This window comes from Nyctereutes procyonoides, unplaced genomic scaffold, assembly GCF_905146905.1.
Source record: "Nyctereutes procyonoides isolate TBG_1078 unplaced genomic scaffold, NYPRO_anot_genome, whole genome shotgun sequence".
NCBI lineage: Eukaryota > Metazoa > Chordata > Mammalia > Carnivora > Canidae > Nyctereutes > Nyctereutes procyonoides.
Genome location: NW_026575025.1, coordinates 6,690,183 through 6,717,930, shown reverse-complemented (window position 1 = coordinate 6,717,930; position 27,748 = coordinate 6,690,183). Strand labels below are relative to the sequence as shown.

The 27,748-nt window shown below is 46.7% G+C and overlaps 1 protein-coding gene across 5 annotated transcripts in view; it reads right to left on the bottom strand.

The window, feature by feature from the left end:
- Positions 1 to 27,748, bottom strand: part of SHANK2 (SH3 and multiple ankyrin repeat domains 2) — a 512,111-nt gene that overhangs the window by 475,770 nt on the left and 8,593 nt on the right. For all 5 annotated transcript variants that reach the window (XM_055314494.1, XM_055314499.1, XM_055314504.1 and 2 more), the window contains exon 2: positions 7,052 to 7,152. The gene's annotated coding sequence lies outside the window, so the exon portion shown is untranslated. The remainder of the gene's footprint in view (positions 1 to 7,051; positions 7,153 to 27,748) is intronic.

Genomic DNA, 27,748 nt, shown 5'->3' with positions numbered 1-27,748 from the left:
CAGTCACACCCCCCTCCCCGGTTACCTAAGGACCACATATAGACCCCGAGGCTCTGGGATGGAGAGGCGACAAGCTGGCGTGCTTTCCTTCACTGTGCAAAGTGCATGATGACACAGCAGACATCCATCCCGTCACTGCCCCCAGCAGAGCCAGGCTCCCCGCCCACGGCAAGCTGGCCTACTGCTCTCTGGGGCTCAGATGCAGAGGGACTGGCGGAGACCCCTCTGCCAGCAGCCCAGGCACAGCATCGCCCCTGCCTTGTAGATGGAGCTGCCATGTGTGCACACAGCCCCACAACCTCACAGGTGCACAGCCAATTCCTCCCCAACGCCCCCCGGGGTGGCACTAGGCTGGCCTCCCAGTCAGCATCCCCCATGGCCCCACTCCAAGCCCAAGGACCCCCCAGCTGCAAATCTCTGGAAACTCTCATAATAGGAACAGAAGGAAAAGGAGAAAAGCTGGCTCTTAAGAGTTCTACTGTGGAGGGGTGTCCCAAAGGTGGCCCTGGGGCTCCCCTCACTCACTGTGGATAGGAACACAGGCCCCCCTCGTCTCTGCACCGAACCTCTGGGTCTGCCCAGCACCAGGGCTTCTGGGGTCCCCTGCAAGTGCCAGCCAAGGAAGGCCTGGTTGTGGGCAGGGGGGAGGGGGGCAGGAGGAATAGTGAAGGGGCCTCCCCTGCTCTCACTCATCAAAGGCTGCCTGGCCCCGCTCCCTTCTGCTCGCTCGGGTGGACCCCACACACACACACAAACACACACTACAGCTTCTGTTCCAAGCCCTTGCTGGTCATCACCTGTCCTTGCTGGTCATCACCTGCCGCCAGAGCTGTCAGGTGGTCGGCACAACTGTTCATTTCTTTTTTAAAAATTTTTTAAAGATTTTATTTATTCATGAGAGACAGAGAGAGAGAGAGAGAGAGAGAGAGAGAGGCAGAGACACAGGCAGAGGGAGAAGCAGGCTCCATGCAGGGAGCCCGACGCGGGACTCGATCCCAGGTCTCCAGGATCACACCCTGGGCTGAATCCTGCGCTAAACTGCTGAGCCACCCGGGCTGCCCCAACTGTTCATTTCTAATAACGTTTCAGTTTTGTTCCATTACGACACCAAGATTCCCTTAGTCCCCATATTCCTCTTTTCTGGAAATCATAGTTTGTTCCAATTTTTCACTCTCTTAAATTGTGACAAGTTGAACATCCTTAGGTTTGCAGATACATGTCGGTGGTCCATCAGGTTAATTCCCAGGGCAGGATCTAGGGACCAAGGAGGGGGGCCACCTGCCTGTTAAGCCGAGATGTCTACACTACCCGAACAAAGGAAAGCGCTGGCTCTTTGCCGCGGAGTACTTGATCATCATGTGGGCCATCTGGGGCATCAGACCCAAACAGCGTTTCTGAAATGGGAGAGTCTCCATCTGGACATCCCCACGACAGGCCACCAATGGGGGTAAAGGGCCAGCAGGGGCACTTAGGGAGCCCTCTGCTCGTCTTAAGCAGGTGTGATCTTCCCTTTTGGCAACATGTTTTTCATTTTTTCTATCTTCTGTTTTGGCATCTCCAGGGTGGAGGGGTGCTTACAGACCCGGAGGGAGACTGCCCCGCCCAGGCCAAGGCCACCGGGGACACGCGGCTTATGATCAAAATGCACGCTGCGAAACCACAGGGAGACACCACCATGCTCCCAGAAGGCCAGCAGGGACCCACCAGAGGCAGCCAGTAACAGGCGCTGGCAGGGATGGGGAGAAAGAGGAGCCCTCGCATGATGGTGCCTAGAAGGCGAAAGGGTTTTCCCACTTGGGAAAACGGTCTGGAGGCTTCTTGAAAGGTTAAACCCAGAGCTGCCTCATGACACGGCAAAGCTTTCCTAGGTATGGCCTCGGAAGAAATGAAAACATCCATGTGAGGCTCGTACGAGCAGCCTGATGCATCATGGACTTTTTAGCAAGAATAGCTGATGAGCAGATGCAGAACGTGAGGTCCATCCATCAACGAGAAACAGAAACAAAGCCATGACACCTGCTACAACGTGGACGACTGTGAAGACACAGAAGGCCACGCAGTGTGCAACTGCACGTAGGTGAAATGTCCGGAAGGGATATTCTCTCCTTCTCTCCAGACTGCTGGCTGCTAGGGAGAGGGGAGGGGGGTGACTGCCAATGGGCTGCAGAGGGAAGGGGGTGGCGGGGTCAGGGTGATGAACGCTTTTTAAAGTTGATTTTGGTGACGACTGCAGAACTCCACAAATACACTAAAAAGAACTGAATGGTATTCTCTTGGAACAGAGGAACTGGGGGCACCTGGGTGGCTCAGTGGTTGAGCATCTGCCTTCGGCTCAGTTCATGATCTCAGAGTCCTGGGATCGAGTCCCCACATTGGGCTCCCTGCTCAGTGGGAAGCCTGATTCTCCCTCTCCCTCTGCCTGCTGCTCTGCTTGTGTTCTCGCTCTCTGATAAATAAATAAATAAATAAATAAATAAATAAATAAATAAATAAATAAATAAATGAATGAATGAATATAAAGTCTTTTTAAAAAATGGGAACCATATGGTAGGTGAATTATATCTCAATAAAGCTATTTCCTAAATTTTCTGGATTGAATCCACAGTGCCCAGAGATGAGTGGGTGGCCGCAGGGTCTGGCATGTTTACCTGCCTCCTATTCAGGAAGTGCTGCTCTGCCCAGCACAGGGCACCACTGCTCCTGAGCTCCCTGACCTCCAAGACTGCTTGATGACCAAGAGTCATGTGAAGAGCCATTGACCCTGTGAGCAGAGATACGTTACAAAGAAGACAAACAGCTAACAGGGAGGAAAGCCTTGAACCAGCTCTGCCCTACCACCAACCCAGCCCTGCATCATGAGCTCGGTTCTTCCAGCACCAGTGGACTTGGGGCCTAAACGCCTCCCTGCCCAGTATCCCAGCAAGACAGAGCCCCCCAGTCTAGGGTCAGCACTCCACAGATTAAAGAAAGCCATGTAACTTAACCAAGCCCCTGTGGGCTTCAGACCAGGAGGCCACCAGATGCCACCATGCTGGGCACCCACACCCCTGGGATTTGTGGAGAGTGAGCTTGTCACAGGATGCCATCAGAGACACACTGCAGGTTCTCAGCACTCATGTGCTCAGATCATTTAGAACAGGGCTGGCAAACATTTCTGTAAAGAGCCAGAGAGGATGTATTTTCACCTCTGCAGACCACATGGTCTGTCACATCAAGGATGCTGCTGGAAGGTGAAAGCAGCCCGAGACAGCATTCAAGAGAATGGATGTGGCCGTGTGACAATAAAACTTCATTTACAGGAGCACCCAGGTGGCTCAGTGGTTGAGCGTCTGCCTTTGGCTCAGGGTGTGATCCCAGGGTCCTGGGATCAAGTTCCACATTGGGCCTGCTTCTCCCTCCACCTATGTTTCTGCCTCTCTCTGTGTGTCTCTAATGAATAAATACATTTTTTAAAAATCTAAAAAAAAAAAAAAAAAAAACTTTATTTACAAAAGGCAACCTGGAGACTGTGAGAAAAGATTTGCAAATCACATACCCAGCAAGGGATTAATAGCCATCATATATAAAGACTTCCTATAACTTAAAAACAAAAATCAAACAACCCAATTCAAAAATGGGCAAAGGACTTGAATGGCTATTTCTCCAAAGATATACAGATGGAGAATAAGCCCAGAAACAGATGCCCAGCCTCATAAGTCATCAGGGAAACGCAAATCAAACCACAGCGAGGGATGCCTGGGTGGCTCAGCAGTTGAGCATCTGCCTTTGGCTCAGAGCGTGATCCTGGGTCAAGGATGGAGTCCCACATCAGGCTCCCTGTGAGGAGCCTGCTTCTTCCTCTGCCTGTGTCTCTGCCTCTCTCTCTGTGTCTCTCATGAATAAATAAAATTATAAAATAAAATAAAATAACCCACAGTGACATACCACTTCACACCTGCTAGGATGACTATTAGTAAAAAGACAAGAAATGTGCTGGAGAGGATGTGCAGAAACTGGAAGCCTTGTGTATTGCTTCTGTACAAGGGTGTACAAGCGTACAGCTGCCCTGGAAAGCAGGTTGGCAGATCCTCTAAAGTGAAGCAGAGTACGCTGTGACCCGGCCAGTCCACTTCCGGGTGCAAAGCAGGGACCTGAACAGATATTTGTGCACCAGTTCTCTGAGTAGCATTATTCACAACAGCCAGAAGGTGAAAGAAAGCAACCCATGTGTCCACGGACAGATGAGTGGGTAGACAAGATGTGGGCCATCCACACACTGGACAGTCATTCAGCCTGATCAAGGAGGGACACGCTCACACCTGCCATGGCGTAGACAGACTTGCGAACATGAGGCTGAGTGAAATAAGCCAGTCACAAAAGGACAAATACTGCAGGGTTCCACTCACACGGTGTCCCTAGAATCACCAGATCCAGGGAGGCAGAGAATGGATGATGGTCCGGGGCTCTAGAGGGGTGGGGGGGCACTGCCTCGTGTCTCATAGGGACAGAGTTTCTGTTTGGAAAGATGGAAAGTTCTGGACACAGATAATGGGGACAGCTGCACAACAGTGTGAATCCACTTAATGCCCCTGAGCTGTGCATTTAAACACGACTAAGCGGTCAATTTTATGTTATGTGTAATTTACCACCATAGAAAAAAAAACATTTTGACAAAAGCAGACAATGGGCAGGATTTGGCATGTGAGCCAGGGGTTGCTGAGTCCTGACTCAGAACCACATGCCCAGGCCCCCAGTTTTGGAACAAACACTTGAGCATCACTGCAGAAAACAGAGCTCTGGCCCGAGCCCCGTGCTCGCAATTCTTCCCTGATGTCTTGCTTCACCACCCAGGACGGATCACCTGGAGCATCAGAAACCCTCTCTCTGCCATCTGATTAATCACTAGGGGTTGTCTGATTACACCCACAAGCAGGAAGGATAATTTGAGGCAATAACAAAGAACACTTGAGGCAAACCAAATCCTTGAATTCATAAACTAACGCCTTGAATTGGCTGTGAGAATTCGCAATAGAAAGTAAATTAATTGTCACTCTGAAGTGGAACCCCTCTGCCACTAATTACGTGACATCCTGGCTACTAAGTAAATTGCTACTCAAGGGTAATGTCCCGTTCTTTCTGCGCAGCGGCAGGAGGTGATCACAGACAAAAGACTGAAGCCCAGAATCCATGCAGGTTTATGAGGTGATAAATGCCTCCACGCAGATGCTTCTGAGCTCAAGCAGCCCAGGCAAGGGGGGCGTCAGGTGCCCTCAGGCCATCGGAAGACCACTGAGGAGCAGGGTCCCTTTATGGCTTCCAATGAGGCAGAACTGCAGGATGGGAGGATGCAGGATGGGCAATGACGGGGGTCGGGGTCGGGGGGAAGGAGCCTGACCGATAATTCTGTCCCTGCTCTGCCTCCAGTCCGGGACCCAGCACAGCCTGACCCGCAGAAGGGCAGTGTCCCAGTGATGGCAAGCCGTCTCCGTCCATGGCATAAGGGCCTCCATCCATCCTTCCTCCAGCCAAGAGGCCCTGGGATGCTCGTTTTGGGCCAGTCTCTCAGTGAACAGCCACCCCCATATCCTAGAGATGGCCAACTGTCACTGAAGATCCACTCCTAGCCTTCCTGAGGGGCCCCGACAAGCTCTTCTTCTTTCCCCTTGTGTGGCAATGACCACCATCGCAGGGGCAGATACTCTGACTTCAAGTGCTCCCCACCATCAGGGAACCAACAGAAGTTCCCTAAGAACAGACTCAAGGTCCGGCCCTGACAAAGGATTTCTAGAGAAATGTCCACAGGGCAGCCCACAATCACAGACCCCGAATGGTGATGGGCCAGAGCTCCAATCAACTGGTCACGTGTTCTTTTCTCACAAAGAAACACAGAAGTAAGAAGGCCTTGAGCTGAAGTTCAAAGATGCTCACCCTGGTCATGAACCAACACAGTTCAGCTGGCCTGAGGCCAACGCTCCCCAAGGCAAGAACAGTGAATGAGCAGTTACTGTTTGCAGGCCAGGGTTCAAAGCCAGGTGGTTCCCAACAAGGGAACAGCATCGGGCATCAGAGAGAGAGAGAGAGAGGGGAATCCTGGTCCTGCCTACTCAGCCAGGACAGCTGGGGCTGGCCCGTTCCTCCACGGAGCCCCCCCAGTAACCCCAGCCAGGAGAATGCCCATCTTCCCCCAGGGGAAAGGGGTGATGCAGCTCAGAGCATGCAGAGAACAGCGTGGAAGACCTGGACAGGGGAATGAAAAGGTCAGACTGGATTCCAGGCAGGACTGAGAGTCCACCCCCACCCCCACCCTCAAAGCTGGTGCTGACCAGCGGGGCAGGGTTCTGGCCCTGGGCTCTTGCCTGCCATATCTATATCCCCAGGACATGCCTTCCCACGGGGGGCCTAGAGGGTCAAAGAGATCTTAGGGTTTTTAAATGAAAGATATAGATGTAGAAGACACACAAGGACAAGATATACAGCATTTTGTAGGATTAACATTTTACTGGGGTTCATAGTCAGAAAAAAATGTCTAAAATGTCTTCTCAGACAATTAAAAAAGAGAAGTTTGAGAAACTCGTCCAAAGGGGTTTGGACTCCCATACCTTCCTCAGTGGACTACACAATGAGCTCAGGGCATGTCTCGACTCTGCAGAAACACAAATCATGGGATTCCCTCCATCGTTCACTGCCCCCAGGCACAAAGGGGGTCCCCCGGTCCATGGTTCAGAGACACTCATAGCACTGCCCTCGTTCACCATCAACACTCAGCCATACTGGCTGGGCCCAGCATGGGCTCAACAGCAGAGAGGAAAAAGCAAAGCCGGGGATCTGAAGCTGTGGTCCTGTTATGTCCCCTCAAAGTCACATCAGCTGGTGACCAGGGGGCAGGCTTTGTATCCCCAGCATTGAGGACAACTCCACTTATCCTCTACCCATCCTAACACAAAAATAGGAGCCTGGGCTGCAAGACACTGACCATCTTCCAGCCATGGTGCAGAAGGGGTGAGGTAGTGTACCCCATGACAGCGGTGACTGGCTTGCAGGTGAAAGACAAGGAAAAAATGCGCTAACTCACCAGAGGCGTTCGTGGACTGGGCCCTGTAGAAAAGCTTCTTAGAACAGGAACTGTCCGTGCTCCAGTGGGCCAAGGCACAGATACTGGAGGGCCTTCCAGAGCTGGGAAAAACAAGAAAACAGGATATGGTCAAACAGAAGCTGTCAAGAGGCAGAATGTTAAAACCCCAAGTGGTTCCTGATATCTCTGAGCTAAAAACCAGGCATTCCACTTAGGCTTCCAGAAAGATGGTGTAGGTGTACTTTTCCCTATGCTTCCCACAAAGTGTAATTAAAACACCAGGATGCTGTACAGAAAACAAACATAAGACTCTGAAGGGGGAGAGAAGGAGGAAGATGGGCAAGGGACTGGGGGACCCAACAAAAGGCACGGTGGTCAGCTCTCTGGGTTGGGTTTTTGCCTTATTTATCCCAGACGTGGAGCTAGCTGAAGAGCCAGAAACCCATACACACCAGTAGAAGCACACAAAAGGCAACCACGAATGACTGTTCTTTAGCCAAGGGACCAGGAAAGTGGCAGCCTAATGAGACAATGTGTTTAGACGATAACCACTGGACACCACAGATAAACTGGCACCCACTCAGACTGACAGCAGCAAAGGCTGAGCAGGGAGCCGAGACTTCCAGACTGTGTAGTTGTAATAGGCACCCCAAACCCCCATGGGGGTGATGTCAGATAAGCCAAAGTAAGGAGCTGGGATCTTCTTCCCCGAAGGGGGTAATAAATCCTCCTTGCATTCCACTGTATTGGCACAGGCACCTAGGGGAGCCTGGGTTTCCACACCCACCTGGCAGTAGCAAGGCACCCCTCCCTTACCCCACTGCACTGGAGTCAGGAAATTGCTGATGGAGAGTCAGGACTTTTCTGCATCACCAACCGAAATGGTATTGGTGGGGACCACATAAGGAGCAGAAGCCCCAAATGCTATAGCAATAACCAGGAGCCTCACTGGAATATCAACAGAGGCCAACTAGGGAACTAGACTTCTGTACCCACTTGGCAGTGATGGAGCAGCACCCCTCTTCCCCTGCAAGAACGGTGTCAGAGAACACTAACTGAAATGGAGGTTCAAGACCCATAGTCATACAGCATGTGAAAATGTACACATTTCCACTGAAAATCATTCATTGGTCCAAGAACCAGGGAGACCTCAAACAGAACAAGTCAGACAGGACAAGGACAGCCAACAGCTGACACTAAGATGTTAGAGTTACCTGACAAAGAGTTTAAAGCAGTTATGATAAGAAAGCTTTAATAAGAAAGTATGGATATACTAGAAACAGATGAAAAAAGTTTCATCAAACAAACAAAATCTCAGCAAAGAAGTAGAGACAAATAAGAACCAAGGAGAGGGGTGCCTGGGTAGCTCAGTGGTTGAGCATCTGCCTTTGGCTCAGGGTGTGATCCCAGGGTCCTGGGATCAACTCCCGCATCAGGCTCCCCACAAGGAGTCTGCTTCTACCTCTGCCTATGTCTCTGCCTCTCTCTGTGTGTCTCTTGTGAATAAATAAATAAAATCTTAAAAAAAAGAAGCAGGTAAAAATGTTACAAATGAAAAATGCAGTAGGAACCAAGCAGCTCAATGGATGGACTTAACAGCAGGGAGGGGATGGAAATAACCTATGACTTGGAAGATGGACCAATAGAAATTATCTAAATTGCACAAGAGAGAAAACAGACTAAATATTAAAAACTAAACAGAGCCTCAGGGACCAGTGTACCTATAACCTCATCAGAATCCCCGAGGGGGGGCTGGGGGGCAGACTTGAAAAAATACTCAAAAAGTTAACAGTTGAAAACATCCCAAATTTGGCAAGATACATAAACCTACAGATTCCATAAAGTTTAACAAACCCCAAATGGAATAAACCAAGGAAATTCACACAAAGATACGTCATAATTAAACTTCTGAAACCTAATAACAAAGAAAAATCTTGAAAGCAGACAGTAAAAAATGGTACCTTATGTATATTGGGGAAACAACTGGAGGCTACACACAATATATTTGGAGTAATGAAAGAGAAGAATTATCAGCCTAAAATTCTATATCCAGTAAAAACATCCTGTAAGAATAAAAAGAAAATCAAGACCTTCTCAGATGAAAGGAAACCAAGAGAATTTGCCATCAGCAACCCATCCTAAAAGAATGCCTAAAGAAAGCTTTTTAAACAGAAACGATAAAAGAAGGAACCTTGGAACATTGGGAAGTAAAAAAGAACACAGTAAGCTAAAATATGAGTAAATACGATAGGCTTTCCTTTTCTCAAGTTTCCTAAATAATGGTTAACAATTGAAGCAAAAATTGCAATGCAATACTTAAGACAGTTATATTATTAAGTGGGGATGGGTAAAAGGACATAAAGGTAAGGTTTATATGTTTCACTCAAGCTTGTATCACAGTAGATGTTGGTAAAGTTATGTGTACAGAATATAACGCCTAGAGCAGCCACTTAGAAAGCTATGGAAAGCCCAAAAACAATTACAGATAAATCCAAGTGGAATTCTAAAAATAGTCAAATAACCCACAAAAAGGCAGAAAAAAGATAACAGATATGAAAAACAGAGAAAACAAACAAAACAAAATGGTAGACATAAGCCTTAACATATCAATTATTGCATTAAAGCTAAATGGTCAAAATATGCCAATTAAATGACAGGGATTGGTCAAATGGACTAAAAAGATTTTAAAAGACTCAATTATATGAGGTCTACAAAAATTCACTTCAAATAGTAACATAATCAGGATGAAAAAAGATATGCAAACATTAACCACAGGAAGGTAGGCATAACTATATTGACACTAGATAAAGCAGACTTCAGAACAAAGAAACTTACCACAAAGAGGAACATTATATAGTGACAAAAGGTCAATCCAACAAGAAGAATGGCAACCTTAAATGCGTACGCACCAAACAACAGAGGAGGAAAATGTGTAAAGCAAAAATGCATAGAACTGAAAGGAAAAAGAGACAAATCCCCAACTACAGTTGTAAATTTCAATACCCCTATTTCAACAACAACTAACAGAACTAGACAGAAAAGCCACCAAGGATGTGGAAGCAATCAACCAACAGATTCTAAGTGATATCCATAGAACGTTCCACTCAATAACAGCAGAATTTACACTCTTTCCAAAGTGCTCATCAACATATACCAATACAGATCATAACCTAGGAAACAAAATAACCTCAACACATTTAAAAGTGAAATCATACATAATGTGTTCTCTGACCACAACAGATTCAAAATAGAAATCCATAACTGAAAGGTAACGGAAATCTCTAAATATTTTAAAACTAAAAAAGCATACTTCTCAATAATCCATACATTCAAGTTTCAAAGGAAAATTTTGTAAGTACATGAAACTGAATGAAAACAAAAAAGCAAAGCATACCGAACTTTGTGGCACACAGCTAAAGCAGTGATAAGACAAATATTTATTGCACTAAATGCATACATCAGAAATAAAGGAATAATCTCAAATCAAATTCTAAGGATGTATCTCAAGAAGTGAGCAAAAGGAGAGGAAAATAAATCCAAAGCAAGTAAGCAAAAGGAAGGAAATAATAATCCTAAGACTGGGCAAGACATAAAACTGAAAACAGAAAAATAGAGGAAAACAATGAAACAATGACCTGATTCTTTATTTAAAAAAAAATCAATAAAATTGACAAAACTCGGGCAGCCCAGTGGTTCAGTGGTTTAGCGCGCCTTCAGCCCAGGGTGTGATCCTGGAGACCCGGGATCGAGTCCTGCATTGGGCTCTCTGCATGGAGCCTGCTTCTCCTTCTGCCTGTGTCTCTGCCCCTCTCTCTCTCTCTCTCTCTCTCTCTCTCTCTCTCTCTCTGTCTCTCATGAATAAATAAAATATTTTTTAAAAAATAAAATAAATAAAATAAAATTGACAAAACTCTAGCAAACTGAAGAAGGAAAAAACAGACACAAATTACCAATACCAAAAATGAAATGAAGACCATTACAGACCCTGCAGTCTTTATTATCAAAAAGATAGCAAAGGAGTACTATGAATAGCTCTACACACATAAATTTGACAATGCAGACAAAATAAACCAATTCTTAAAGAAATACAAACCATCTCAACTCATCCAAAAATGAAATAGGTAATTTGAATAGCCCTTATAACTATAAAGAAAATCAAATTCTTAATTTTGAAGCTCTCCGTTTTGGGGGAAAAAATAAATCTCCAAATGATTTCATTAGTAAATTCTGTGAAGAATTAATATCAATTCTACACACTCTCTTGCAGAAAACAGAATAGGAGAAAATACTTTACAATATATTTTATGGAACAAGTACTACCCTGATACCGAACTCCTACAAAGAGAATACAAAAGAAAACCATAGGTTAATATCCCTTACGAATAACAAAATAAAAATCTTAAAATTTGGGGGATTCCTAGATGGCTCAGTGGTTTAGTGCCTGCCTTCGGCCCAGAGCATGGTCCTGGAGTCCCAGGATCAAGTCCCACACCAGGCTTCCTGCATGGAGCCTGCTTCTCTCTCTGCCTATGTCTCTGCCTCTCTCTCTTTGTCTCTCATGAATAAATAAATAAAATCTTTATTTAAAAAAAAATCTTAAAATTTTATCAAACAGCAATCAGCAATATATGAAAAGAATTATATTCCATGACCAGTTGGGGTTTATTCCAGGAATGCAAGGCTGGTGTTCAATATATATATATATATATATATATTTTTTAAACCCATCTATGGGATGCCTGGGTAGCTCAGGCCAACTCTTAACTTCAGCTCAGGTCATGATCTCAGGATCCTGAGAACAAGCCCTCCGTTGGGTTCCATGCTCAGCAGGGAGTCTGCTTGAGGATTCTCTCACTCTGCCCCACCCCCCACTCATGCACTCATGTGCATGTGTGCACTCTCTCTCTCTCAAATAAATAATCTTTTTAAAAAATCAATCTATATAATACACTCTATCAACAGGCTAAAGAAGAAAAATCACACAATCCTATCAATCAATGTAGAAAAGCTTATGACAAATTTCAACATCCATCTATGACAAACTCTCCCCAAAATAGGAGGAGGGGAACTTCTTCAGCTTGATAAAGTGCTGTCTGCAAAAGCAAGGACGTTTGCTCTCATCCCTCTTACTGAACTTAGTGGTAGACCTTCTATGAAATGCAACAAGGCAAGAAAAGGAAATAAAAAGCAAGCAGATTGGGAAGAAAGAAATAAAACTGTCCCCATTTGTAGATGGCATCCCTGTAGAAAACCCCAGGGAATCTACAAAGGAAAACCTCCTAAAAATAAAAAGTGAGTTGAATGAAGTCCCAAGATATAGTCAACATATAAATGTCAACTGCATTCCCATATGCTAGCCATGAACACCAAAATTTAAAAGACAACACCATCTATAAATGCTCGAAACTAATGAAATGCTGAAGTGTAAATCTAACAGAACACGTACAAGACTTGTGTGCTGAAACCTACACAAAACTGAGGAAAGAAATCAGAGAAGATCTAAAGAAGTGGAGAGACATACCACATTCATGGATTGGATAATTCAACGTAGTCAAGATGTCACTCTTCCCAAGTCGACACACAGGTAGAATGCAATTCCAAACAAAAGCTCAGCAAGCTGGTGGATTTTTTTGGTTTTGGGTTTGTTTTGTCTTGTTTTGTTTGGTTTGGTTTGTAGAGACAGTATTATTTTAAAACATATGGAAAGGCAAAGGAACTAGAATAACTAAAACAAACCTGAAGAGGAATCAAGTGAGAGGAGTCCATCTGCCTAATTTCAAGACTTAACCGTGCAGTGACAGTGATCAGGCTGTGTGGTTCTGGTGGAAGGATGGCCACGCGGATCACCAGAACTCAGTGGAGAGCCCAGAAACAGACCCACAGACATGCCCAACTCATTCTGGACAAAGGTCTAGAAAGAATTGAGTGGAGGAAGGACAGCCTTCGCATAAATGGTGGTGAAGTAACTAGACATCAATAAGCAAAATCATGACCGTACCTTAGTTACACAAAAACAATTCAAAATGGATCGGCAATGTAAATATAAAATGTGAAACTATCAAATTTTCAGAAAAACAACATTTTCTCATAGGAGGAAAATCTTCTGGATCTAGGATGAGGCGACGAGTTCTCAGACTGAATATCAGATATTCAAGCCACACAGAGGAAAACAGATAAACTGGACAAGCCTCTGTCTGTGAAAGACCCATTACAAAGATGAAAATAGAAATCAGAGATGGGGAAACATGCTTGCAAACCACACAGCTAACAAAGGACTAGAGGCTCTCATGGAAAGAACTCCCAAAACTTAACGGTAAAGCGCCAACCAATTCAGTTAAAACATGAACAGAAGACGTGAAGAGACACTTCATGAGGGACACAGCCAGACGGCAGATTGGCACAGGGAAAGATAACTCAACATCGTCACCACTAACGGAATGCACGTCAAGGCAGCGAGGCTCACTACACACCTAGGAAAATGGCTAAAATAACACCAAACGCTGGTGTGAGAACGAAGAAACCAGATTGCTCACATGTTGCTGGCAGGGATGTCAAACAGTACAGGCTTTTGGGGGAAATGTGGCGGTTTCTTAAAAATCTAACTGTGCAACAATCCTACAGCCCAGCATTTGCACGCAGGGCATTTATCCTAAAGAAATAAAGGTTTATTTATATTCACACAAAAACCTATATACACTAACATCTGCAGTGGCTTTATTCACAACAGCCAAAAACTACCAACAAACCAGGTGTCCCTGAAAGGCCAAGCAGTTAAACACACTGATGCATGCATACCACGGAATACCATTCAGCAAGACGAGGTCCATGGACACACAACAACCGGTACAGCTACACCCAGAGAGGAAAGCCAGTCCCGAAAGGTGTGCTGTGGGATTCTACCTTGCACAAGTGTCACAATGACAAAATGGCAGAGGTGGACAGCAGATCAGAGGTCCAGGTGGGGAGATCTGCAGCTTCAAAAGCCCGGCACAAGGGATGCTCCTCGTGCTAATGGAAATACTTATAACTCCTCCCCTGCATCCTTGACAGCACCCCAGTCATAAGAAGGCAGTGCAGTTGTGCAGGATTTTGCCGCTGAGGATAAACTGGGTAAAAGGTACAGGGGGTCCCGGGGGACTTATTATCTCGGCGTTATTTCTCACAATTGCAATTATTTAAAGTGGAAAAGATTCATTATTTTTAAAAGTACACGTGGAGGGATGCCTGGGTGGCTCAGTGGTTGAGTGTCTGCCTTTGGCTCAATGCATGATCCCAGGATCCAGGATCGAGTCCCGCATCAGGCTCCCTGCGAGGAGCCTGCTTCTCCCTCTGCCTATGTCTCTGCCTCTCTCTCTCTCTCTCTCTCACTGTCTGTGCCTCTCATGAATAAATAAATCCTTAAAAAAAAGTACACGTGGAAAACAAAACAAAAATCAGTTAAAGAGAGTTACCAGGTGACCCAGGACATGAAATTCCACTCCCTGGCTAAGCCTCAACCCAACAAAAAACACACGTCCACACAAAAACTTGCACACCCGTGTTCACGCCTCGAAGTAGCACAACTGTCCACCACGTGATGAAGGGATAAATAAATTGTGGTCCAGGCACGCATGGCAATACTGCTCAGCTGTGACTAGGCACGAAGCTCGGGGACACACTACAGCACACATGAACGCAGGATGCCCGGCAAAGGCAGCAAGTAAGAAATGACCCCGTGTTGCAAGTTTCCATTTACACGAGATGCTCAGAACAGGCAAATCCATGGAGACAAAAGCTTAATGGTTTTGGGAACTGGGGAGAGGCAGGGGATGCAAATGGGGAGCAGGAGCAAACAGGCACGGGGTTTGTTTTGGGTGGACACCAAAATGTTCCAAAATTGATTGCGATGATGGCTGCACAATCCTGTGAATATACTAAAAAGAAGCTGCACCGTACACTTCGAATGGGAATCGTATGGTCTACGAAGTGCCATCCCCCATAAATTGTTGGAAACACAAAAGTACTGACCGGGTTCCAGGAAATTTTAAAAGCATCCATTTTAGAGTGATCCTCCCTATGCCCCACAGAGAATAAGGAAATTATTGAACTATTTAAAAATGTTAGCCTTCTGCCATCGGCATCTATTTTTAGAAGCGCTCATCATTTCCAGGGAGATTGAAATCATCACTGTGCAGCGTTCTGTAGGAGCTCTGCAGCCCCAAGGAAGAGCCCGGGCACAGAGTGGCCCCATGTCCTAGGCCGGGGGGGTGGGGTATGCAGGGGGCAGCCCAGGCCCCAGGGAGCTGACACCAGCCATGCACCTGGACAGACCCAGCCTGGCCCAGCCCTGGGGACCTCTTCTGCAAGGCACAGAAAGGTAACAGTTTCTGGAATGGCACAGGAGCACAGGGCCCCTGCAAAATGGGGAGATGCCAACACCCTCCTGTTGTCTAAAGTAGCATCTGGAATAGCCCCACATGGCAGCTCTTTCCAGAGTGGGGAATCTGACGGTCCCCAGGTAAAAGCAGGTGTTCAAACCAAAGCCTGTCCCTGCAGGCTCACGGCAGCCACGAGGTAGAAACAACCAAAGGTCCGTCAACAGATGAACGGATAACAAGATGTGGGCTATGACTCGACTGTAAGAAGGAAGGGGGCCTGACCCACGTGGCCATGGATGAACCGTGCCAACCCGCTGCCACCAGAGCAGCCAAACAATCTCATGTCACATAATCTGCTTACGTGAGTGTCCAGAAGAGGCACCTCCAGAGACAGAAAGCAGACTGCTGGCTGCCAGGGGAGGGGACGCGGTGTGTGACAGCTGACGGGCACAGGGCTCCCGGCAACATGGGGCTGGTGGTTGCACACTCTGTCAATGTATGAACTGCCACTGAACTGCCCCCTGTGAATGGGTTATTATGTGACTTCCACCTCCATCATTAAAAAGAACCTCTAGGGACACCTGGGTGGCTCAGTGGCTGGGCATCTGCCTTTGGCTCAGGGCGTGATCCTGGGTTCAAGTCCCGCATTGGTCTCCCTGCAGGGAGCCTACTTCCCCCTCTGCCTGTCTCTCTGCCTCTCTCTGTTTCTCATGAATAAATAAATAAAATCTTTTTTTTTTTTTTTTAAAAAAGAGCCTCTGATTCCAAACAGGTTCAGAATCCACTTCCTTGGAGTCCGGGAGTAGAGGGTAAAGTGAGGAACAGAGGCGAGCACTGGAACCAGGGCAGAAGGCCAACCTTTCTTGGATGAGAACAGAGAAGCAAAGTTCTCATCTTCAGCATCTGTCACAGGTAGCCTCCCGAAGGGGACTCCACACCCTGCAGGGAGTGGCCGGGGTGTAGCCAGGCAAACACCTCCCTCATGTAGATGGACACCACCTCTCTATGGTCGACAAGTGGCTGAAGCCCAGCTGGCAGAAATGTGACTTTATCTGATGGCCTGCTCCTCTGATAAGGAAACTGAGGCCCAGTGTCACAGCCAGGAGTAGAGCCAGGGCCCCCCCGTGGGCCGAGTGTCACACATACACGGCTAGGCTCCCCCAGGTCCACAAAATGCTCCTAAATCTCCTGGGCCTTCAACTCGGTCACCAGACAACAGTGCAGGGCACATCAGCTGACTCTAATAGTTCCCATGTAAAATTATTCAGGAGCAAAGCTAAAATATTAATCACGCCTGCACCGTGAACAGTCAAAGCACGAAACCCAACCTGGCAGCTCTGCAGTGCGTACATGAGCCTGCTGTGACCCGAGGGCAAGAATGAGGAGCAGCTGGGAGGCACAACACAGACCAGTTTCCACAAACCCGCTCGGGGGTTCCCTCTCGGCGAATCAGCTCCTCCTCCCTGGCCCTTCCATCTGGCAAAGTCCTCTCCCAAGGACTCTGGACTTGGCCATCCTGCTCACTTGAGCCAAATCAGCAAGAGCAAAGACAACAGAAATGTGATGCAGGAGGACACAGGAGCTTGCTCTCTCCTGATGCCCCTGGGAACCCTGCGGCCAAGAGGAGACGGAGCCAGGCTAGGCTGCCCGGTGATGAAATAGAACAACAGCCAGTCGGCCCCCGGACAGGGAGTGAGGCCTGACCACAGCACAGGGGGACTCAGCAGGTCCCAAGAACGGTCCAGCTGAGCCCTCCTCAAATGATCCACCTGCAGGTTCATGAGATAAAATCATCTGGGGTCAGCAAATGACTGCCTGTGGGGCAAATCCGGCCCACAGCTTGTTTTTATACATAAAGTTTTATTGGAGCACAGTGGTGCCCATTCATTACGTACTGCCTTTGCTCTTTCACTAGGGCAGCAAGGTTGGAGAGACTGAATGGCATGCAAGTGTCAAATATTTACCATCAGGCCCTGAAATAGTCTTACCCCATGGTTTACAGGGCTCAGTTAACTAATACAGCCTCCACTTAATCGTTACTTATGAGGTGAATGTTACTTTCTCTAGCCCCCAGATCAGGAAACAGGGGGCACAGTGATTAAAAAACAAGCAACACCAAGGTCACCGGTGATATGCAGGCAGCATGGAGCAAAGCGGATTTCACCCTGGTTGGTCCAACAGCAGAGGCCCCACTGCACCCCACCGCAGGCTTCCTGGAAAGGACTCCCAGGTGAATTACTTAGTGAACATTCCCTCTCCTCCAAGGCCCTCCCCTTCTTCCGCCTCAGCAAAAGATGGCCGGTTAAAGTGAGGGTGAAGAGGGGCACCTGGGTGGCTCAGGGCTCAGTGTCTGCCTGTGGCTCAGGTCGTGATCCTGGGGGTCCTGGAATCGAGTCCCACATCAGCTCCCTGCAGGGAGCCTGCTTCTCCCTCTGCCTGTGTCTCTGCCTCTCTGTGTCTCTTATGAATAAATAAATAAAATCTTTTTTAAAATGAATAAATAAAATCTAGAGCGAAGAAAAGCACATCTGTGTCCAGAAAACCCATGTGAGGGTGAAGGCCCACACCAAAGCGCACACTCCACCACCCCCCAGCCCACTGTCCAGTGCTCCAGGGGGATGGATGTGGGAGGGGCACCTGCCCCTCTGAGAACCCCCCAGGACCCTCCCTGTGACAGACTGCCACCTGTCACCGCTCCCTGTGCACACAGGTGATGGGGCTCCGGGGGCCCCAAGGTTGCCCGGGTCCCCAGGGAGGATGGAGGTGCCCTGGAGGAAGGGGTGCCAAGTGAAATGAGTCGGACAGAGAAAGGCAAATACTGTAGGATCTCACTCACATGTGGAATCTAAATACAAAACCAAACTTAACTCATAGATACAGACAGCACTCGGGTGGTTGTCAGGAGCAGAGGGTGGGTGGTAGGCAAGGTGGGTGAAGAGGGTCAAGAGGTACAAATGTCCACTCACATGGTAAGTATGTCCTGGGTATGTGATGCACAGCAAAAAATAAAATGGTTAAGCTACAAAGACACAGTTTATTCTATGTGACAGTCCTGTTAATAGAAAATACTTAACAAGGGGCAGCCCTGGTGGCTCAGTGGTTTAGCGCCGCCTTCAGCCCAGGGCCTGATCCTGGAGACCAGGATCGGGTCCCCCGTCGGGCTCCCTGCATGGAGCCTGCTTCTCCCTCTGCCTGTGTCTGTGTTTCTCTCTGTGTGTCTCTCATGAATAAATAAATAAAAATTTATAAAAAAAAAAAAAGAAAGAAAATACTTAGCAAAACTTTATTTATTATGATGTAATTAAGTAAGTCAGCCCTGTAAAGAAATCATTTTTGCCTCAAAATGTGGACCATCACGTTATCTGGCCAGATGGCCTGTTAGCTCGGAGGCATTTCCTTTCTCCCGGGAAAGCACTAAGCCCACCCCGGGCCACTGACCACGCAGCCGGGCACAGGGAGTCCCGCGGCTTCCTGGCTACCGCACACCCCGGACAGCCTCAGGACAGCAAGGACACCCCAGCACAGGGCAGAGAGCTGTCTGAGCATCTAGGACCAGCAATGAGTGTTAAATAACCAGACTACTATTCCTGGACTTCAGTAAGAACCCAATTCTTTTTTTTTTTTAAGATTTTATTTATTTGAGAGAGAGAGCGTGCAAGTGTGTGCAGTGGGCAGAGGGAGAGGGAGAAGCAGACTCCCCGCCGAGCAGGGAGCCCGATGTGGGGCTCGATCCCAGGACCCTAAGATCATGACCTGAGCCCAAGGCAGACCCTTCACCAACTAAGGCACCCAGGAGTCCCAAGAACCTAATATCTTTAGGAGATTAAACACCGCCGAAAACTGTCTCCCTCTGCTTGGTCTAGAATGAGAGTCTGAGCCCAGGGCTGGGGTGAGCCTCGGTCCCAGGAGTCTGGGGTCCAGTATGAGACCCACAGAGATGCCAGCCAGGGCTCTTTGCCTTCCTGAGGCCCAGCATTTCCAGAAAGGGCCGGACCCGAGCCTCCTGAGCCTCTAAGCACCAACGTTCCTGACCCCCTGCCCTCTCGGGGCTGGGAGGGATGCTGAGCCTGCCCTGGGGTAGAGGGTGCAGGGATGGAGGTTCTCACGCCTCCCTCCTCGCCTCCAGTGAAGACTCTTGGTGGCTAAATCACGGGAAACTCAGCTGCAGGAAAGGGGCCTCTGTCTGAGAACAGACAGGGGGAGGGGGGTCACAGTATAAGCGGGGGGACTGGAGGGGCAGGGGACAAGAAACAAGGAAGCGGATCTCACCCCCATTAAGGAATGCTACAAACCACCCCTGCCACCTGACAGCAATGTAACTCGAGCTCCGAATGTCATTTTACAGTGTGGGTACATTTCTAAAATCAAAGAAAAAGAAACCGTTGAAATCAATATTCATGATATATTCTGTTTAACCTAATAGGTGCACGATATTATTATTTCAACATGTGGCACTGGCCACGTTTCAAGGGCTCAGTGGCCACGTGAGGCTGGCAGCTGCCATACTGAGCAGCACAGGTAGGGACAGGACTGACCAGTGCTATCCCGGGTCCCCGCATCAGGGACACATGTGTGTCCCAGACACTGAAGACCAGGCAACGCTCAGCACCTCGGCACCGGCCGGCACGGACTAAGCACTAAGTCCAGGGCGCAAGGAGTCAGCAGATCTGCTCGGCCACCCACTGGCTGAGACCTTGTGCCAAGCGCAGCCGACCAATCCACACGGCTGGACCAGCTTTTCTTGACCACAAAATGAGTAATCTGCAACGTGGCTGAGCTCTAGAGCAGAGAATACAGCCAAGGATCTAAGTTGCTTTTAAAGCACCGGTGAGGGCACCTGGGTGGCTCAGTGGTTGAGCATCTGCTTTTGGCTCTGGGCGTGATCCCAGGATCCTGCTTCTCCCTCTGCCCCTCTCTCTCTCTCTCTCTTTCTCTCTCTCTCTCTCATCAATAAATAAATAAAATCTTAAAAAATAAAAAATAAAATAAATAAAGCACTCGTGAACGCACAGTGTGGACTTCAAGCTGGGATCAAGAATCCACCGGGAGAGAAGGGTGAGCCCGAAACCAGTCCCCAAACAAGCTTGGGAGCTACACCCATGACAAGAGGGAGAAGAATGCAATCGGCAGCTGGGGCAGATCACTACAGGGAAAGAGAAAGATGGGGGGATCACAAAAAGCAAAACATGACAATCTGAGAAGAGATCACAGGAGCTGAGAATGATCCAGAAGAGAGAACGCACATGGGAAGAGAAGGCCTCTGACCACACCTGAGCGTAGAGCCTCTCTGCACCCCAAGCCAAGCGAAAGCACAAGCCAAACCCGATGGAGGGTATATCCAGAATATACAAAGAGCACCTACAAATCAGCAAAAAGCAAAGGACCCAATGTAAAGAAAATGGAATTCCGGAAAGCTGGGTGACCCATGACCTGGGAGGTATTTGCTGCATCCAAGGGAAGGCAAACGAAGGGAAAGCCGGTTCCTGCCCAACAGGTCTGCACGGATCAGAGGGCACCAAGCTCTGTGAGGACGAGGGCGGCTCTTGCACCACGAGGGTGGGACCGCAGCCTGGCACAGCCCCCTTGGACAGACAACAATTGGGGGCATATCCGTGAAAGCGGGACCTGTGCCCCCCAGGCCGCAGATGCTGCCCCTTTTCCTATAAGGACAGACCCTGGGAGGAGCTGCCCTGGTGGAGGACGTTCCCTGTAGGAGAGGCTAAAAGAGAAACAGAAAACAGCCTCCGAGCCCCCAGGAGAACAGAGCGTGTGTTAGCCACTCCGGGAAGCACCACGCTGTGATGGAAACGGACGAACTCGAGCTACACGAGATGGGACTTTTTTCTAAGTAGCTATTAATCACGGTGCTGCCAAGACAGAGCTTCCAGGAAGCAGGCGGTGCCCCACTCGCCTGCCCCCCCACACACACACGGGCTGCCCCGGGTCCTGCTGGCCCAGCAAACACACCTCAACGTTGGCGGCTCCTCAGATGGGTAAACAGCAGGTTGCTCAACCAGCCCAGGTTTCAGGTCATGAGGCAATCCATCAGAAAGCACCCACTGAGTTAATGAGCCACATTTTGCAGGAGAGATTCTGTCCCCCTTCTGCCTCTGACACAGCACCATCCTCGGTCCCACCCCAAACCTGGGCTGAACCCAAAATGGTGAGACACCACGTTCCCAGGAAGGAGCACCTTTCCTCCTTAGAGCATGGGAACATTGACAGGAGGGGAATCCTACTCCACAATTTCTCCGACATACGGGGTCACCCCTGCTTTGTCCCCAGGCCTGAGAAGAAAGGTGGGCCTCTTTCCATGGGGTGAGCCAAGACCAGGTGGGCCTTGGCATGGTCACTGCTTTCAAATGCACATTTTGAAGGCAGGGACTGGAACAGGACCTTGCACACCGGTGTTCACGGCAGCACTATTCATGACAGCCAAAAGGTGGGAGCACTCGCATGTCTGTCCACAGAGAAACAGATAAACAAGACGTAGTCCATCCACACAATGGAGGATTACCCAGCCTTAAAAAAAAGGACAGTCTGACACCCGCTGCACCATGGATGGACCTGGAGGACATCGTGCTGAGCGAAGCAAGCTAGACTCACACGGATGAACACTGTGGGAGTCCACGCACATGAGGTCCTAGAGGAGCCAAACTTACAGACGGAGCAAAGGGGCGCTGGAGCTGGGGGAAGGGGAGTTAGTGTTTAATGGGACAGTTTCAGTCTGGGAAGATGGAAAGTTCTGGAGACACACAGTGGGGGTGTTGCATAATCACATAAATGTGCTTAAAGCCACTGAACTGCACACTTAAAAAATGGTTAAGCTGATATATTTTATGTTATGCATATTTTATCACAACTTAAAAAGTGTTAAGCACAAAATAGTGTTTTCACATCAATTTTCATGAAATTCTTCTCTTATCAGGTACCGCTTCCCTGACCTCCCTCAAGTCTTTGCTCAAGTGCCACCTTCTCAATGAGGCCCACCCTGACTACCCTCTGAAAAACTGCAGCCACCTCTCCCTCCAGCCCCCCTAAGCAAGTGCTCCTTATCTCCCAGGCGGCACAGAGGCTCCTGTAGTATCTCCCTTCCTCAGTGTTCATTTCCCCTGGCTTGAGTGCTGGCCCTCCAGGGCAGGAATATTTGTGTCTCTGGTTTACTGTTGGATCCGGAGAGTCCAGAACAACCAGACACCTGCAGGACACTCCACCCCAGGGCAGAATGCACATTCTTCTCAAGTGCACGTGGAACATTCTTGAGGACAGACCACAGGCTAAGCCATAAAGAAGGCTCCATAAATGTAAAAAGGATTGAAATCATACAAAGAATGTTCTTCAACCACAACAGAATGAAATTACAAGTCAATAAGAGGAGAAAAAAAATTTATAAATTCACAAACATATGGAAATTGAACAATACATGTCTGAATGACCCATGGGTCAGAGAATATATCACAGGGCAACTGGAAAATACTGAGAAGGGGGAAAAAGAAGAAAGAAATCACAAAATATTTGAAGTGAGTAAAAAAGAAAACAAAACATAGCAAAATTTATGATAGAGTGAAAACAGGCCTTAGAAGATTTTCAGCTATAAATGTCTATAATCAAAAGAACAAAGACCTCAAATTAATAACTTATCTTCCCAAACTGGAAAACGAACTGAAAATGAACAACAAACTGAAGTGAGCAGAGGGAGGAAGGAATAAAAAATTGGGATGAAATGAATGTAAAAGAGAAGACAAAATTCAATGAAACCACAGTCAGGTTCTTTGAAAAGATGGATAAAACTGGCAAACTTTTAGCTAGACTGATCAGGAAATAAAAGCAGGGACACCTGGGTGGCTCAGCAGTTGAGCTTTGGCTTTTGGCTTAGGATCTGGGAATGGAGTCCGGCATTGGGCTCCCTGCAGGGAGCCTGCTTCTCCCTCTGCATAGCCTCTGTGTGTCTCTCATGAATAAATAAATAAAATCTTTAAAAAACAAGAAAAAAAGAAAAAAACACTCAATTTACCAAACTCAGAAACGAAAGAGAGGACATTTCTACCAACCTTACAGAAAAAAAAAAAAAAAAAAAAAAAGGAGGACAAGGCAGCATTATGAACAACCACACACAGAAATGGTCAGATTTCAGGGAGACACAGAAGTGACTCAGGAAGACACATACCTATAACAAGTAGAGACTGAGTTAAAACCACACACACACACACACAAAAAGCAACAGGCCCAGATGACTTTACTGGTGAATTCTACCAAACTTTAAGGAATAATTAAATACCAGTTCATCACAAATGTTCCCAAAAAGTAGAAGAGAACACTTTCCAACTCATTTTATGAACCCAGTATTACCATGACAGCCTCACAAGAACATTGCAGACCAATATATCGTATGCAAATACATGCAAAATGCTTAACAAAATAATAGCAAACTGAATCCAGCAGCATATGAAAAAGATTATAAACCATGACTAAGTTGGATTGATCCTAAGAATGCAAAGTTGGTATAACATCCAAAAATCAATTAATGCAATGCACCATATTAACAATAAAGGGGAAAAGGGAGCTGATCATCTCAACAGACGTAGAAAAAGCACTTGGCAAAATCTAGCACCGTTTCATGATAAAAACACTCAACAAACTAACAACACAAGTACCTTCCCCAACTTGATAATTGGCATCTACAAGATACCCACAGCTAACATCACAAGTAACATTGATAGACACTTCCTCGTCAAATCAGCAGCAAGACACTGATGTCCTTTCTTGACACTTCTACTCAACATTGAGCTGGAGGTTCCAGGCAGGACAACTAAGCAAGACAATAAAATAAAGGCATCCGGGTTGGAGAAGAAGAAATAAAATTTTCACTACTTGTAAATGACATAATCTTGTATGTAGAAAATCCTGAAGAATCTACTAAAAAATCGTTAGCACTAACAAACATGATTAGCAAGATTATAGAGTATATGATCGATACACAAAAAGTGAATTGCATCTCTACACACAAATTATGAACTATTGAAAATGAAATTAACAAAATTTCATTTACAATACTACTAAAAAGGATTAAAGCTTGAGACATACATCTAACCAAAAAAGGGGGGAAAATTTATAACCTGAAAACTAGAAAACATCTCTGAAAGAAATAAAAGACCTAATAAATGGAAAAGCATCTTATGCTCATGGGTCAGAAGACTCTGTATTATTAAAATGGCAATACTTACCAAAATGAGCTATAGACTCAACACAATCCCTATCAAATACCAGCTGGCTTCTTTGATAAGCTGATCCTAAAATACATATAAAAATTAAAGGGACCCAGAATAGCCAAAGCTATTGAGAAAATGTTGAGAAAAGAAAAAACTAGGTTGGAAGACTCACTCTTCCAGATTTTAAATCTTGCTACAAAGCAACAATAAACAACACAATGTGGCACTGGCATAAGAATGCACATATAGATCAAATCAAGAGACCTGAAAGTCCAGAAGTGATGCTATGTTTTTATGGCCAATTGATTTTCAAACAGAATGCCCAGCCAATTCAATTGGAAAGTACCATCTTTTCAGCAAATGGTGCTGGGGCAACTGGACGTCCATAGGCAAAAGAATGAAGTTGGACCCCTCCCTCACACCATATACAAAACTCAATTCAAAATGGATCATATAAAAAATGGATCATATACCTAAATATAAGAGTTAATAGTATAGAACTCTTAGAAGAAAACACAGGCATACATCATTAGGACCTCAGATTAGGCAAATCCTTCTCAGATGTGACACTAAACGCACAAGTAACAAAATAAAAAACAGATGGTCTCCATCAAAATGTAAAATGTTCATACTTTCAAGAACACTACCATCAAAATGAAAAAGACAACCCAGAGACTGAGACAAATTATCATCAAATTATATATCTGATAAAAATTTATACCTAAATTATAAGTTAATAATAAAAGTTCTCCCCTCCCTCCAAAAAAAAATTAAAAATAAGCAAAAGACCTGAACACATTTCAGGTATACAAATGGCCAACAAGCACACGAGAAGCTGCTCAGATCATTCATCATGGAAGAAATGCAAATTTAAAAACCAGGACGATGCCACCTCATACTCTCCCTCCAGGATTACTACAATCAAGAAGACAGATGGACTGATGAGGAGGTGTGCAAAGTGGAATCTGGAATGTGGAGTGGTCCACCCACTATGGGAACAGTCTGGCAGGTCTTCAGAAGGTGAAACATCTGGTTACCACGTGACCCAGCACTCCCACTTCTGGGTAAAGACCCAAGAGTAATGAAGACATATGCCTACATGAAAATTCATATGCTGATTTGAAAAAGCCAAAAAGTGGAAGCCACCAATTACGTCCATCAAGTGCCAAAGGGATGAATAAAATGGGATGTATCCATATAACAGAATATTATTCGGTCATGAAAAATGAAGTGCTGATATGTGCTAGAACACAGGTCACAGATGACCCTGGAAAGCAGTATGCTAAATGAATGAAGCAGTCACAAAAGACCACACATTGCAGGATTTCATACCTATGAAATGTTCAGAATAGGCAAATCTGGAGGCAGAAAGGAGATGAGTGGTTGCCAGGGCCAGGGAATGTATGCCGGAAATGGGGAGCAAAGACAAATAGGTTTGAGATGTGGAGTGGGAGGTAGATGATGAAAATGTTCTAAAAGTAAGTGATGATCATGGTTGCACAACTCTGTAAATACATTAACGACCATCAAATGGTATACTTCAGATGGGTGATTTGCTGGACATATAAATTATATCTTCATAAAAATATTTTTCTTCCATCGAAAGATGAATGGATAAAGAAGCTGTGGTCTATGTATACAATGGAATATTCCTCAGCCATTAGAACTGACAAATACCCACCATTTGCTTCGATGTGGATGGAACTGGAGGGTATTATGCTGAGTGAGAGTCAATCGGAGAAGGACAAACATTATATGGTCTCATTCATTTGGGGAATATAAAAATTAGTGAAAGGGAATTAAGGGGAAAGGAGAGAAAATGAGTGAAATATCAGTGAGGGTGACAAAACATGAGACTCTTAACTCTGGGAAACGAACAAGGGGTAGTGGAAGGGGAGGTGGGCAGGGGGTTGGGGTGACTGGGTGATGGGCACTGATGGGGACACTTGGCAGGATGAGCACTGGGTGTTATATGTGGGCAAATTGAACTCCAATAAAAAAAATAAAATAAAATAAAAATATTTTTCTTTAAGATTTTATTTATGTTTATATCTGAGAGAGAGAGAGAAAGCACGCAGAGGGAGAGAATCTCAAGCAGACACTGTTAAGCATGGAGCCCAACTCACTTAATCTCATGACCCTGAGCCAAAATCAAGAGTCAGATTCTTAACTAACTGGGCCACCCAACCTCCCCAATACTTTCCTTTTTTTTAAACAAGTGGAGGACAGTTTATGGTGGCATGGTGGCACCTGTCAACGGTGGCATCCATCAGCAGTGCATGCCAGGCATTGCTCTAGGCCCTGAACGCACCGACACACAGGACAGACAAAAGGCCTGCCCTCTTGGACTTTCTTCTAGTGAAGGGAGGAGGGTGACAAGCATGCAAACCAACACACAAAAGCATGAATTTCGGTCTAGGTGCATGAGAGAGAACCAAGGTGGGGACACATGTCCACACGTGTGTGGACTCTCCTACCTTCCATTGCCTCCTACCAGCCCTGGGTCCCCTTTCCACAGAAGCAGCAGCAAAGAGGTCTACTAGAGGGTTAACAACAATCCTATCCCCCAGAGGTGTCCCCCCTCAGCTGAAGCCCGGGGAACCTCCATTCTCCCCAGGGCTGGGCAGGGCGGGGGACCACTGAAGCATCAACCCTTGCTCTGCGGGCCTTGTGCATTCATGCTCCTCAAGAACGAAAGCCTGACACTGAGGGGGGCACTTGATGGGATGAGCACTGGGTGTTATTATATACGTTGGCAAATTGAACACTAATAAAAAATAAAAAACAAAATTTAAAAAAAAAAAAAAGAACCAAAGCCCAAGGGGATCCCTGGGTGGCTCAGCAGGTTAGTGCCTGCCTTTGGCCCAGGGCATGATCCTGGCGTCCCAGGACCAAGTCCCACATCAGGCTCCCTGCATGGAGCCTACTTCTCCCTCTGCCTATGTCTCTGCCTCTTGCTCTCTGTGTGTCTCTCATGAATAATAATCTTAAAAAAAAAAAAAAAAACAAAGCCCGAACCACAAATAATCAGCCATCCTGTGGGACAGTGCCTCCCACCTCCATCCCAGCTGTGGGGGGATGAGCAGGAGACAGCTGCTCAAGATATGTTCAGACACCATGACAAGTTCAGC